We start from the raw sequence: 15,269 nt of genomic DNA, 5'->3' as shown, positions 1-15,269 counted from the left end.
TCTAGCATCACTAGGGCTGGTCCAGCCAGCATCCCACCCTCCTGCTTTCCCTGCTAGACTGTGGAATGAAAGTTTAGAGCTGAAACCAAACACCATGTCATTCTCCTGTCCCTAGGTTTGACAGCCAAGAAAACTGAGGCTCAAAGAGATGACAAGGTCCCTAAACTCACACAGTTCATGATGGGTACCCACAGAGAGTCAGGTCTTCCTGTTCCCAGGCCAGAGTTCCTGCCGCACCATCCAACTATTTCTAGTCCCCACCCTCCCTGTCCTGGCCAATGGGGTTGGGGTTCTTATGCATTACCCCCAGGCAGACCAGGGCCTCAGTCCACAGGCTCAGGTCTGAGTGGGGGCGGGGCAGTGTGAGAAGCAGACAGACCAAGAGTGAAAATCCTCCAGACTCCCCAGGCTTCCTCAGGACTCGGGCCAGGTCACGGATGTGGATTCTAGGCAGCCTGAAGGGTTCTGCTGGAGAAAGAAAGTAATTGGGCAATTAGCTACCAGCCAGAAGAAGGATGCGAATGTGGATTGGGAGATTTCTACAATGGACAGATTAGTCTTCCGAAGGGAAGGCAGCCGCCCTTTGTCATGCAGAGGAAGCAGCCTGGTCTTCCCTCAGGCTGTGGATCTGACGGCCCGTCTGGCTGTGGGGCCACATCGGACTTCAAATAAAGAAACCTTGTGAAATAGCCTCTTCTGTGCTGAAGGGAAAGACAATGTTTGAAGAGCAGGGAACACTACTTATGAAGCTGTCTAAATCAGACCCCTTTTTCCCAAAGCTGCCTGAAGGGGAAGTTGTCCAGACCACACATGAATCTGAATTGTTCGAGGTTCTACAATTTTGTGAAAGCCAAGCACAGTGTCACAAGCCTGGATCTCAACCCTCAGGAGGCTGAGGCAGGAGGGTCCTTAGGAGTTTGGGGCCAGCCTGGGCTACACAGGGAGACCCTGTCTCAAAAAATCATCACTGAAATAAATCAGACATACAAGTTTGAATATCGCATTATTTCTATTACCTAAATAAGGAGCAAAATAGAGGATAGATACTGGGAAGTAGGAAGAACTTGCTCAAATGGGAAGGGGAACAGAGTGGGGAAGGGGAGGGAAGCAGGGAAAAGGGTTTGTTTTTTTTTAAAAAAAAAGAATTGAAGGGGAAAAATGGAAACTGCTTTTGTAAACTGAGAGGGGAAGAAGGGTTGAAGGGAGGGGAGGGGAAAAAAAGAATTAAGATATATTATGTACAGGTACAAATTCCCCAAGAAGAATGTGACTATTACGTATGGCTAACATGTATTAATAAAAAATAAAAAAACAAATATAAAATAAAATCTTGTGAAGTCTTTTTCTTCAGAGATATTATGTTGTGAATGGTCTAAGAGTAATTCTATGAATGCTATAGGAAAATGCAAATACTCTGCACTACAACTTGCATAACCATTAGAACAGAGGTGTCCGGGACCAGGTCTCCCTCAACCCGATGGTCTGTAGGAAACACACACTGCTCAGCTTGCCCTGTCCTCACGGGATCACCTTCCAAGACATGGAGCAGTGCTCCCTGCCTTTGCGTTGCTCCACCTGCCATTCTACTCAGCTTGGCTTTCACACCGAGCTCTCAGGATGGCTCCCAATCTCCCCCTCCCTGCTGACCCGAACGCCTTTCCCACACCCCCACTGCTCTGTCCTCCCACCTGCACCCGGCCTGGTGGGGTTGCAGCAGAGAGCCCTCACCTGGAGTCAGCCTCAGGCCTCCTGAATGGACTTGCTAAGGGCCGTTTCAGGAATCAGGGTGTTTGACATTTTGTGCATGTTTAGGTTGGAGAAGCAAGGCAGGGTGAGAAGGGGGGCGCCCAGTAGCCGACCCATGAGGTAAGGCCAAGGGTGCTGGAGAATTCATGTGAAGACGCTCCACTGCACAGTTTGAAAGGTGGACCTTCACATGACGCCTCCCTAGTCTGACTGCCTGTGGTGACAGGAAGGAAAATGGCCAGGAAAAAAATGTTTCCTGTTTTTTTCTTTCTTTCTAGGCTTTCTCTGGAAATTTGAGAGTAAGGAGCAGATGTGATGGTGAAGAACACCTGTAATCCCAGCATCAGAAGACTGAGGCAGGAGGATCGTCGTGAGTTTGAGGCCAGCCTAACTTACACAGTCAGGCTCTGTCTCAAAAATCAAAAAAAGTAAGAACAGGTGAATAGCAAGAGAACACAATCGCGTTCTATGCAAATTAAATACATTTAAAACCAAAGTTAATCATCTATAGAGAGAGATTTATTGAATAATTATCTTCATATTACTCTAAATTTGTTTCTTTTCCACCCTGCTGCTGCCCCAAACCCTTTCTGTGTCTTTCCTCACAGCTCCAGTACTTCAGGAAATGTTCCTGTCCAAGAACCTTGCCGTAGGAGGCAGGAGCCCACGTGCCGATCCTGACCCTTCCTCCCTGCCTGTACAGCACTTCCTCCTTCCCCTGCTCACCTCCCACTGTCATAACTTCCTGATCACAGACAGAAGTTCCTGCTGCTCAGCCTGCCAGGGAGCTCTCGCCCAGCTTTCTGGCCTGGCATCAGCCCCCTCCACTGGTCCTTCTGGCCCCTACAGCAAGGGCCCTAAATGATCATTTGTCTATTCTTCTGTCTCTTATTTACCATTGACACATCTCACTTGGCAAGCCTCGACATAAACTAATATTGTTGTTGTTGCTGTTGTTATTTTGCACAGCTAGGGATCAAACCCAGGGCCTTACACAGGCTGGGCAAGTGCTCTACCAATGTTCTACATTCCCAGCTATCAGCATAAATATTCTTCCTTCATGAAAATTCCTTCCTAATATTCTGAGCATGCCATCTCTCCTCAGAACAGTTGGGTGACAGCCTCCCCATAGAGGGACAGGCACTCTTGTGCAATCCTGTAATCATTCCAAGTATAGTGCCTGGCAAATAATCGCCCAGACAGTCTTTGCTGAAAGAAGGAGAAGATGCAAAAGAAGGAGAAGGGGAAGGAAAGGAAGAGAAAGAGGAAGGAAAAAAAAGATGAGGAGGAGGAGAGAAAGGTAAGTCACTTTGCTATTTTTGCTAAGAAATTTGAAAATGGATGTAACTGGAGATCATCATGTTGAGTGAAACAAAAAAGACTGAGAAAGACAAGTAATGCATGTTCTCCCTAATACATGGAATCTAAAAAAGATGACATGAAAACAAGAAGGGAGGCAAGTATTAGACAAGAGAAAGAGAAGAGGGGGAAGGGTATAATGGGGAAATAGATGTAAGCAAAACATACCCATTGAAACCCAATATTCTATAAAATTAATAGGCACTAATGATAAAGAGGGAGGGAAGGACAGGGTTATTGTCCAGGCAGAGGTGCCTGGGGAAGGTATACTGAGGCTTTAAGATCTTGCTAAAGTTCTTTCTTGCAAGCTGTGATTGAAATATATGATGAATGTTTAAATTAAAAAGATTATTTATTAGAAAGATAAATAAACAGGAAGTAGGAAGATACTTTTCAAATAGATGGGGGAACAAGAGATGAAGGAGAAGGGAAAGGATGGAAACAGAGCTTTTCCAAATGGGAAAGGAACCAAGGGTTGGAACAAGCAGCGAGGGATGGCAGGGGTAGGGGGCAAAAAAAAATTAAGATGTGTTACTTTCATGTACAAACTCCCCACAAAAAATGCAATCACTATGTACTTAAAGCAAGCACTAATAAAATTAAAAATATTTATTACAGTAACAGCCATTGCCATTCATCCCCCTCAAAACACACCCCCTTGATTCAGACACACTGATCCCACCGCTCTCGCCTCTGTCTGGAGCAGCTCTGAAGTCCGGGTCTTCACAAGCTGATAAATACAGTGAGTGCCACTGCCGAGGGCCACTCAGCCACAAGGCAGGCAGGTGAACACATCGCGGTGGGTTCTTGCCACTGATTTACCAGACCTGGCTCCTTGGTTCTTCCCCAAGGTCAAAATAACCATGAAAGGGAAACATTTTTAGTAGATTCAGGTCACTGAGGCAGCCACGACAGCACAACTAAAAGACACAAAAAACAACTTTCAAGATTGCTTCAGAAAGTGGCAAGACCAAAGCGATAAGGGCATTCAAAGCAAGGGGGAGTACAGTGGACCCTTGAGTGATGTCCGGCCGGACCCATGAACAACTTGGGTTGTGACCAGAATTTTAGTTTTAACTTACAATCAAAGTCTTATGACCCAAATGCCAGCCACTTGTGCTTCCAGATGGTCTCAGATATGGATTTAACCCTCAAAGAGTTCTGGAAGGAATATGACAACATCCTTGCCTGTGTGGGGTTAACTGAGAAATCCTGGGCCAGTGTCTCTCTGAGGACACCGAGATCTGCCTGTGTTCAGGAGAGACTGAAGGCTGTGGACAGGAGCCTGAGCCTTCAACTGACCACCTTGAGTTACAACTGCCCTCGGGAACAAACTGAGTTCGTAAGTAAGGCTCCACTGCCTTGTGAGGAGGGGTAATGGCAATGTGTCTTTTACTGTAATACATTTTTTAAACATTTCATTCACTGTGTTTTTTATCACACTTTGTAGAATGACTGTTACGGTACATTATGTTCATTCTGTGAAAATTCACTGTGCTGTGCATTTATCAGTTGTGCTCTTTTCTTTGTTATGGTTCAATAAAAGATTTATATTTTCAGGAAAAAAATGAAAAACCTATGTGGAGGTACCATTTCACACCTAGCACCATGGCTGTAAGAAGGACAATGACAGGATGTTGGTAAGAGGTGGAGAAACTGGAGCTCACACTCACTGCCTGTGGGAATGTAAGTGGCGCTCTGCTTTAAAAAGTGTTTGGCAGTTTCTCAGAATGTTCGCAACCCAATTGCTAAGAATAAACCTGGCAGAAATGAAAGAAGTCTCATCCCCACATTACAGAGAATGATCGTATCACTACCACAGCAGTAAGGACCTGGGAACGGCCAGGCATGGTGGTGCATATGTGTAATCCTAGCATTCTGGCAGGCCAAAGCAGGAGGACTATAAGCTCAAGTCCCACCTGGGCAATTTAGCAAGACTGTCTCAAAATAGAAAATTATAAAATGTTGGAGATGTAGCTCAGTGCAAAGGCCCTGGATTCAATCCCCAGCACCACAAGAAAGGAAGAGGGAGGGAGGGAGAGGGAGGGAGGGGGAGGGAGGGAGAAGGGGAGAAACCGAGACCGAGAGCAGCCCAAATTCCAATTGAAGAATTCGTCAGGTGTGGTTAGCCATAAAAGAGAATATTAATGTATAATAAGATGCTTCTGATAGTAAATGTTATATATTAATACACATAATAGAATACTAATACATAGCATATATAAAAGGAATAAAACATTGAAAACATTATGGTGAGAGAAGTAGTCACAAGTGATCACATGCTGTATTAATTCCACTGTACTAAACATCCGGGATAGCTAAACCCACAGTGACAGAAAGTACACTAGTGTCTGCCTGGGACCAAGGGGTGAGTGAGCATGGCCAGCAGGGGCTGATGAGAATGTTCTAAAGTGTACTGATGACTGCACGGCTCTGTGAACAGAGTAAAAGCTATTTGCTGGTATATATCAAATACATGAATTCTATAGTTATGAATTACATCTCAGTGAATTATTGTATGAAGAAAATTTTGGAAACTAGCACCAACGTATAAATTTGCTTTGTTTTTGTGGTGCTGGGGATGAGAGCTTGGGCCTTATGGATGCTAAGCATGTCTCTATCACTGAGCTACACTCGGCCTAACATAACTTTAGGTTGAAAAAAGCCACCTATACTTGGCAAAGGGACAGTGAATGGTGCCTCTCCTGTGCAGACATCTAGCTCCAGCTCAGCTTCTCTACCACACGGGCACTTCCAGGGCAGCATAACTGTGCAGAAGGCCAGAAGTGCGGTGACGCCTTGTTCCCACCTGGCCACATGCTGGGAAAAGTCTCCATTCCCTCCCGGGTCCAGCTCTCCTGAACTCGTGTGATGCCACTGGCCTCTGTCAGGATCACTGTGTTCCAGATGGAAGTGATTTTAATTTTTTACCATTTTAATTGACACAGTAAATGTGCACATTTATGAGGTACAGTGTGATGTTTCGATATACATACACGTTGCTAATGACGAAAGCAGGGCATTTAGCTTATCTGTCAAACATCCACTGTTTTTCTGTGAGAAGAACAAATGGTGCTGGGAAAACAGGTTACACATGACCAAGATGGGAGCATAAAATCAAAATGGATCAAAGACCTGGATATTGAGACAAAAACACTGAATTGGCTGGAAGGTAAAATAGGTAAACTGTCGGAAACAGGCATAAATAAAGACTTTTTTGAACAGAACTCCAATTGCACAAGAAATAACATCAAGAATCAACAAATGGGACATCAAATTAAATGAACATCAGTGAACATCAGATTAAAAACCTGCACAGCAAAGGAAACAACCATAGAATGAAGAGACAAACTACACAATGGGAAAAATATTTTTGCCAGATATTCCTCAGAGGACTAATATCTAGAATATATAAAACTAAAAAAACTACACCCCTCAAAATAAAAGACCCAATCAAAAAATGGGCAAGTGAAGTGAAGAGACACTTCACAAAGGAAGAACAAATGTCCAGTAAATACATGAAGAAGTGCCCAACATCGCTGGGAAATATAAATTAAAAGAACCCTGAAATTCCATCTCACTCCAGAAAGAATGGCCCTCATTAAGAAATCAATAATAACAAGTACTGGCGAGAATGCAGAGAAAAGGGGCACTTCCACATTGCTGGTGGAAATCTAAACTGGTACAAACACTATGGAAATCAGTGTGCAGATTCCTCAAACTAACTAAAGCTAGAAATCAACTTGACTTAGCTATTCTTCTTCTAGGTATCTTTCCTGAAAGAGTTAAAGACATCATAGTTCAGTGATATATGCATACTCATGTTCATAGCAGCACAACTCATAATAGCTAAATCTTGGAAGCAGCCTGTATGTCCATCAACAGATGAATAAAGAAAATATGGTATTTATATCCAATGCAATACTGCTCTGCCATAAAGAAGGATAAATCTGAGTCATTGGTAGGAAAATGGTTGCACCTTGAGACCATAATGTCAAGTGAAATAAATCAGACACCCAAGCTTAAGTGTCACATGGTTTCTTTATAAGAGAAACCCAAAGCATAAATAAAAAACAAAATAAAAGATGGATAATAGGAATCAGGGAGGTAAACCTTTTACAAATAGGAAAGAGATCTAGAGATGGGGGGAGGGAAGGGGAAGTACAGTAAAAGAAGTCAAGATGTGTTATGTACATGAATCAGTTCCCTACAATGAATGTAATCACCATGTACTGCAAACATGTACTCATAAAAAATTTTTTTTGGCCCATTTTTTTTTGGTACCGGGGATCAAACTCGGGTCCTTGAGCTTGCGAGGCAAGCGGAGGAACCACTGAACTAAATCCCTGGCCCCATAAAAAATTTTTTTAAGGGGATTTAGCTCCATGGTTCTGCTGCCTGCCTTGCAAGCACAAGGGTCTGAGTTCGATCCCTGCTACCAAAAAAAAATTTTTTTTTAAAAAGAATAATCAAAATGGTCTCCTCTACCTATTTGGGAATATACAACTATATATATATTATGAATATATAGTTAGGTTGTAAATATATGAGTCATATGTTAATATAAACTTTACAGTATGTAATACATATATGTTAATACAAAATTTATATTTCAAAAAGTTAGTTATACTATGTAAATATTATGATAGCTATAATAAGCTTAGCATGGTGGCACAGGCCTGCAATCCCAGCACTTTGCGAGGCTGAAGAGCCCAACCTGAGCATCTTAAGGACTTAGCAAGACCCTGTCTCAAAATTTAAAAAAAAATTAGGGCCGGGGATTTAGCTCAGTGGTTCCGGTCCCTGCCTCGCAAGCACAAGGACCCGAGTTCGATCCCCAGTACCCCCCAAAAAACAAATTCAAAATGGCTGGAGATGTAGCTCAGTGCAACAACCCTGGGTTCAATCCCCAGTACTTCAAAACACAACAAAAGAAATGAGTGGTAATATGTGATCCCTACAATATACATAGCCATTAATATATAACAGTATAGTGTATGTAGCTATCATGTGTAAACATTGTGTGTTTCATATTGTAAACCTATTATTGCTGATTACATAGAAATACTGGCATAATATACAGTTATGTCTAATTCTACATTAATATTAGAAAGCATATGAATATATTGCCATATTGTGTTATACATAACATTACACGCATATACCCATCCATGCATATGCTAGTGACTAAGGGTGCATTTTCCACTGAGCCACACTCCCACTTCTTAGGCTACAGTGCCGTTAACCGCAGTCACCCTTCTGTGCATTGCCCCACCAGAACGCACTCCTCCTGTCCAGCTTTGACTTTGTGCCCTTTACCCAATCCCAATGTATCAGCCCCTCTTGTTACCCTCACTGGCCTCCAGCAACAACTACTTTCTCTACTTTATCAGATCAGCTCGCTCACATTCCATACACGCGTGACATCATGTGGTATTTGGAGATGGAAAATTCCAAAGGCAGTCAGAGGTAGTAGTGTACTCCTGTAATCCCAGCACTTGGGAGGCTGAGGCAGGAAGATCATCATGAATTTGAGGCCAGCCGGAGCTACATATTGAGTTCAAGGCCAGCCTAGACTATATAGGGAGATTCTGTCAAAAACCACAAACAAACAAACAAAATTTTCAGGCTTGGGTGGGATCCTGTTTTCTAAGCTGTGGGCACTGAGTTGATCAGTGCAGAGGGAGTGTCCTTGCCATCGCTGGGCCAAGCATTAGCAGGGCCTGCGATGTTGTTAATAAGGCATTAGCCGCTTCCCCAGTCTCCAGAGTAGGCTGATAAGGAGAGGAGGGAGGATCTGCACATTCTGCCAGGTAATGGAAAAGTGGGCTGAGCAAACAGAATACATAATCATGAATATGGAGGCATCTGGGAATCCCTGGGATAAGCCCTATCCCGCCAGGATAGATCCTCTTTCCAGAAACTTGTTATCAATAGCTCAGCTAAAGCTATCACAAAGGAAATGAGCTTTTGCCATCCACTCCGGTGAGAAGCCACTGGCATGTGCTACCCCCTCCTGCTCCTCATTAGGGGATGTGACACTCCAGCCACCAGGCAACCCAACACCTCCTGGAAACACTTTTTGCTTCCTCTGCCAGGGAACTCTAAGCTGTCCCTCAAGCATTTGCCTCCCTCTTGGTTTTGGAGCTATGGGAGGTTCCCGGTGAGAACTGAGTTTTCTAAGGAAGTATGTGTGCACACAGGTGTATGGGTTCAGACACACCTACGGACAAAACTAAAGAGCACAGAAGTTTATGAGGAAAAGCAGTGATTTCATATTCCACATTTCCCCACTCAGCACAGGTCACATGATGCCTTACCTCCAAAACCATGAGGTCTCTTTTCTTAGATTTTTAAACAGAGAATATCTGTTGCTCTCTGCTTTGAAAACAAGAATTATTTTCTTCCTCACTCTGCATTTCATCCTCTTCCCAAGATTTTACTTATTGGTTTGTTTTGCGATGTTGGGGTCAAACCCAGGGGCTGGGCACAGAGCTACATCCCCAGCCCTTTTGTACATTTACTTTTAAAAATTCTGAGATAGGTTTACCAAAAAAAAAGAAAAGAAAAAAAAATCTGAGATAGATTTGTGCTAAGTCCCTAAGTTGTCCAGGCTGGGCTCAAACTTGCAATCCTCCTGTTTCAGCCTTCCAGAGTACTAGGATTATAGATATATACCACAACTATAAGTTAAATGAAATAAATCAGACACAGAAGGGGTAAATATCCCATTGTTTCTCCTACATGAGAAACACAAAATACAAAATTGATAAAGCAAAATAAAAGACACTAGGAAACAGGGAAGTAGACTCTTTGGAGATGAAGAAAGGGATATGGGGAATGGTAGAGGGGGGAAGGGCCCAAAGTAATCAAGATACTACATAGATACCTCCCCAAACAAATATAATTATTATGTATCACTCACATATATTAATAAAACTTTTAAAGTAAAAAAAAAGACTTAGTGGCTTAAACACTAAGCATCTATTGCCTCAGTTTTTGTAGGTCAAGAATTCATGAGCAGGCAGGATGCAGTGGTACAGATCTGTAATCCCAGCACTTGGGAGCTGAGGCAGGAGGATGATGAGCTCAAGGCTAATCTGGATGACCTAGAAAGACCTCATGTCAAAAACAAAAAACAAAGAATCCAGGAGCAGTTTAGCTGATGGCTCTGGCTCCAAGCCTCCCTGAGGTTGCTGCTGCGATCTCAGTCAAGGCTGCAGTCAACTGAAGGCTTCTGTGAGGTGGAAGACCCCTTCCAGAATCCATTCACGTGGACACGGGTGCGGGCTTCACTCTTCTTGGGGAAAGAGACCTCTCAATACAGCTTCCGAACGAAGCTACACATCCACTTTTATTCAAGGGAGATCAGAGCTAGAAACAAAAGCCTGGAAATTGTCCAAATAGATTTCACAAAAGCAAATGTTTGAGAGGCTGATCTGCTTTTAAATACAATTTTGATATTTTGCTCACTGTGGATTAACACTAATTCTGACTTTTGAAAATATTAAATTAAGAAATGGAGGGGATTTAGCTCAGTGGTTCCAGCACCTGCCTCACAAGCGCAAGGACCCAAGTTCAATCCCCGGTACCAAAAGCAAAAAAAAAAGAGATGGACATGGTGAGGAGCACCTGTAGTCCCAGAATCGGAGACCAGAAGCTCCGGACCAGCCTCAGGAACACAGGGAAACCAAGTCGCAGAAAATTTAAAGCTAGCCGGGAGCAGGCTTACACCTGTAATCCCAGTTACCCAGAAGGCTGAGGCAAGAGGATCAAAAGTTCAAAGCCAGTCTGTACAACTGAGGGAGATCTTGCTTCAAAATAAAATTTTTAAAAGGGCTAGGGATATAACTCAGTTGGCAGATCGCTTGCCTAGTATGTGTGAAGCCCTGGGTTTAATCCCTAGTACTACCAAAATAATAATAATAAATTAAATTAAATATTAAAACATTATCTTGATGACTGAGCCTTTTGGTGCCTTTAAATTCTGCTTCTGGGCTGAGAGTGTGGCTTGGTGGCAGAGCACCTGCCTAGTATGTGGGAGGCCCAAAGTTCACCCCCAGCCCTGTACACACATGCACACACAAAATGGCATCTGAGGTGAGTCCCTCACTGGCCCCCCTCTGTCCTCAGGGAGAGCAGAGGGCCCAAATGGACCAGTGACAACGCCAGGAAAGGGAAAGGCAAGGTTGAGAGGGCAGAGTTCTCAAAAGGAGGTACCATCTCCTGTGCGAGATGGAAGCTCCCTTTCTTCCTCTAACTTGGCTACGTCACAGTAGTTGTCATCAAAGGCTGGGAGAGATGTAGGGCTTGCTAAATCCAGCCTCAGCCTGTATAAGACTATTCCAGGCAGATGTCAGCAGCCTTTGCACCTGGGCCTCCCGGCTCCTAGAGGCTAAAGTCCTGCCAAAAAGACAGAGCCAGAGGCTGGAGATTTAGCTCAGTGGCACTGCACCTGCCTTGCAATGGGAAGGTCCTGACTTCAATCCCCAGTACGAAAAAAACACCCCAAAAAACAAAAAGGCAGAGCCTCCACTGTCAGTGAAAGCCTTTTCAAGGACAAAAGGAAGTCAGTCACCCACAGATCCCTAGATGAGTGTGCCCTGTCCTCAGAAGGGTCAAAGCTGGGAACAGACGAGGTACCCTGTGGCTCTTTAATCCCAGCCCAACGGCTCCGTGCTCGTGGTTTGTGTACCTAGGGCTCCTTGCCATCACATACATCCTGTTTCTACAGCCTCAGAAGATGGCAGCCTCAGAGAAGGGAAACCAAGGCCAAACACAAATTAAGCTGCTCAAGGTTGTACAGCCAGAGATGTCTGGCTCTGCTGGAACCTGAATCCAGGCCCCTGAGGCTATACGCTCAGGACCTCAATCTCCTAGGTAAACAGGCTCCAAATCCTAGCAGGTGGGCTATTGCTGAGCAGCCAGCTAATCCCACCTTCAGTACACACATCCAATCAGCATTCACTGTGCACCTGTCCATCACCAGCTGCCTTAGCCAGGGAAACAAAGACCAGGCCTCACCCTAAGAAGCCTGGTGTTTGGTAAACAGAATGTGGGTGATAAGTGTGGCTGGGCCTGAGTAATGCTAGTGCTAATGTAGATTCTCATCTGCTCCCCAGTCAGTGCTCCCTTCCTTGGGATTTAGGGCCCTCCCAAATACAGCCCCACTGTCAGCTGGGGGCTAGGGTTGAGGATGGCCTGGCAGTGAGTCCCAGGTACAATCCCTCCAGGCCTGGTTCTACTCTTCCTTGTTGGCTAGAGGGTTGTGCCACAGCCTGGACTCCAAAGCCAGGGTCATCCTTGCGACCTCAGGACACTGGCTAGACTGTCTGTGATCAGGCTTTACGCCAGGCCAGTCCGTAAATCTGTGCTCAGGCCATTAAAGTAATGACAGGCCTAGAAGAAGTGCTAGGAGAGTCAGGGAACGTGAGCCTGAGACTCGGGGCAGGGATACAGCTGCTGTACCCAACAGAGACTCCCCTTCCCAGGCCTCCAGTTTGCCCCTGCTCTTGAGTGGGTCCAGCACCTGCTCCCAGGCAGTCAGGTCCGAATCAGGTTCACAAGATCCCGAGCCACACTGGCCAGGCCAGAGCCCAGCTGCACCTCAAGAGTCAGTGACCTTGTGCTGCTCTCTGTGCCTCAGTTTCTACACTAGAAAAGGAAGAGGATAACAGAGCCTTCTTTGGGGGATGTTTCAATCAGCCAGTACTTGTATTTTTGCAGTGCTGGGATGGAACCCAAGTTCTGATACATGCTAAGCAAGCACTCTGCCACTGAGCTAACACCCAGCCATATTATACTGAGTTTCAGAAGGAAGTGCTACTTGGCTGGATTAAGCTATTTCTATACACCAACATTTAAAAAGCTGTCTTTTAAGCATCCCAATGAAGGTGCACTCATAAGAAAGATCTCACATATTAAAGTTGTCAAGTGCAGTCCAAAGGTAGAAGACTGCTATTGGTAAGAATTGTTAGGTCTCTCGGGGTCTCCCCATCCCTGCCTGGTGGGGGAAGGTCTTAAGACAAGAAGGGGGCATTGGGCCTTTGGTATACACCTGTAATCCCAGCATTCAGGAGGTTAAGCAGGAAGATTTCAAGTTCAAATTCAGTCTGGGCTGCATAGTGAGACCCTGTCTCAAACAAAACAAAATAAAATAAAAGTCCCCACAATGAATATAATCATTATGCACTGCAAACATACACTAATAAAAATTTAAAAACAACAACAAAAGAATGGCTGGGGAAGTAGCTTAGTGCAAGGCTCTGCGTTCAATCCCCAGTACAGATCGGGGAGAGGATCCAGACCCAGACATCCCCACTGGCCTCTGCCCAGCTCCAGGCATGGCCTCCTGTTCATGCAGATGCAGGTATGCGGCTGGATTCTCATGGACTCCAAGCTAGGACTGGCAGCTGCCAGGGGCTGCTGCAGTGCTGGGAAGCACCGCGCTAACGGTGTGTCTTCAGCTTGGTCAGCACAGCAGTCCTCTCTCCAAAGCCCTGTGGGACACAGGGTCTTCTCAGGTGAAGAAACTGAGGCCACAGAAGTTGCATAACCTTCCCAGGGTTACCAGTGTTTCTGGGGACCCCAACTTCCTAGACACCTACTTTTTAAGTTGAGATGATTTTAAAAGTAGCCACTATTTCTGATTTTCCAAGGCAGAGGCTGGGATTTTGTCCTTTCCTTCCCCAGTGTGACTTCTCTCCCAGCCCACCTTCTGCAGTCTCATTCACTCAAGTTACTGCTCAGTCTTTAAAGAGAAAGACACTGTATACCCTCGTATGACCACACTTCCAGACTGGGATCTGGGCAGAGGCCTCTTCTGCCTGCCGGGTCAAGGAGCAGTGTGTGCCAAGGAGTCACGACCAAGGGGAAGCACACGCATCAGCATCGACATTTCCACTAGGGTCATGCAAGACCAGTCTGAAATAAGTGTGCCAGAGCTATATACAACACAGCCGTAACACAGGGCTATATATAACACACTGTGCGCACAGTGGTACGCACGCCTGTAATCCCCACTACTCACAAGGCTGAGGAAGGAGGATACAGCACTGGACGAATGCACTAAATGCATACTCAAATTCCTTCAGCAGAAAGACCAGTCAATGATTAGGGGACTTGTCTATAAGAGAGAGAAGTACTGGACTGGGGATTTAGCTCAGTGGTTCTGCCGCCTACCTCGCAAGCACAAGGTCCTGAGTTCGATCCATGGTACCAAAAAAAAAAAAAAAAAAAAAGACAGAAGTACTAATTTTGTAGGCTATTGAGCAAGCCTACAAATGATTTGTTCATGACAGGTAGACTGAAAACTGAAATAAAATCTGAGAATTCAAGAGTCAAAAGGAACCCAGCCCAATCAAATTACAGCCAGCTACACCTAAACAACTCCCTGTCACATATTCTATATGTGGGTAGTGGGTCTCGGGAGGGGCCACATGGGGCTCTCAGGGACCCAGTTACTGCCACTCCCTGTCCCATTTCACTACCCCTCATCTCCCTCCTGAGAATCTCCCAGCCAACCCTGCTCAGCTTCTATTTGCTAGTACACTGCACCCTCTACTGGTCACAGAAAGTCTTTCTTCTTTGAAGAAAGGAATGTCCTTTTTGATAGCTGGTGAGCAATTCATCTACACAATCCCTTTCTGTAAAATTGCTATGCATACTCACCCTTCAATTGGTCTTAGGTTTCATTTCAGTAAAATAGTTCCATTTTCCTCAACAAGATTCAAGGTACCTGTATTTACAAGGAAAGGTTTTGAAGCACAAGTATACAAAACAAGTATAGGAGAAAGGCTGTATGATCCTTTAAAGGACACTGAACAGTTTTGGGATTCTCTTTGTTTTATAAAATACATCAAGTAGTACAGTACTACATTCATTCAACAATATTTGTGTAGCACCTTCCATATACCTGGCACTAACAGATAAAACTCTCTGCCCTAAGGAGCTTATTCTCTATGTAGGGAGAGGGATATTTAAGTAATAAAATAAATAGCTGGCAATAAGTAGTATGAAAAATAGGTAGAAAAGAAGAATCAGGATGTCTGCTATTGCTGTTTGAAGTCAGGATGAGGGGTGAGGGAGCCATTCTTGTGGACAGACACCTGGTAGGGAAGGTCCCAGGAGAAAGGAACAGTGCTGAACTATGGCACTGCAGTGTC

The sequence above is a fragment of the Heterocephalus glaber genome, unplaced genomic scaffold (genome assembly GCF_053883595.1).
Source record: "Heterocephalus glaber isolate CG9 unplaced genomic scaffold, H.glaber_assembly_v1.0 deba00001600, whole genome shotgun sequence".
NCBI classification, from domain to species: Eukaryota; Metazoa; Chordata; class Mammalia; order Rodentia; family Bathyergidae; genus Heterocephalus; species Heterocephalus glaber.
The sequence above is the reverse complement of the archived record's forward strand: the minus strand, read 5'-3'. Positions refer to the sequence as shown.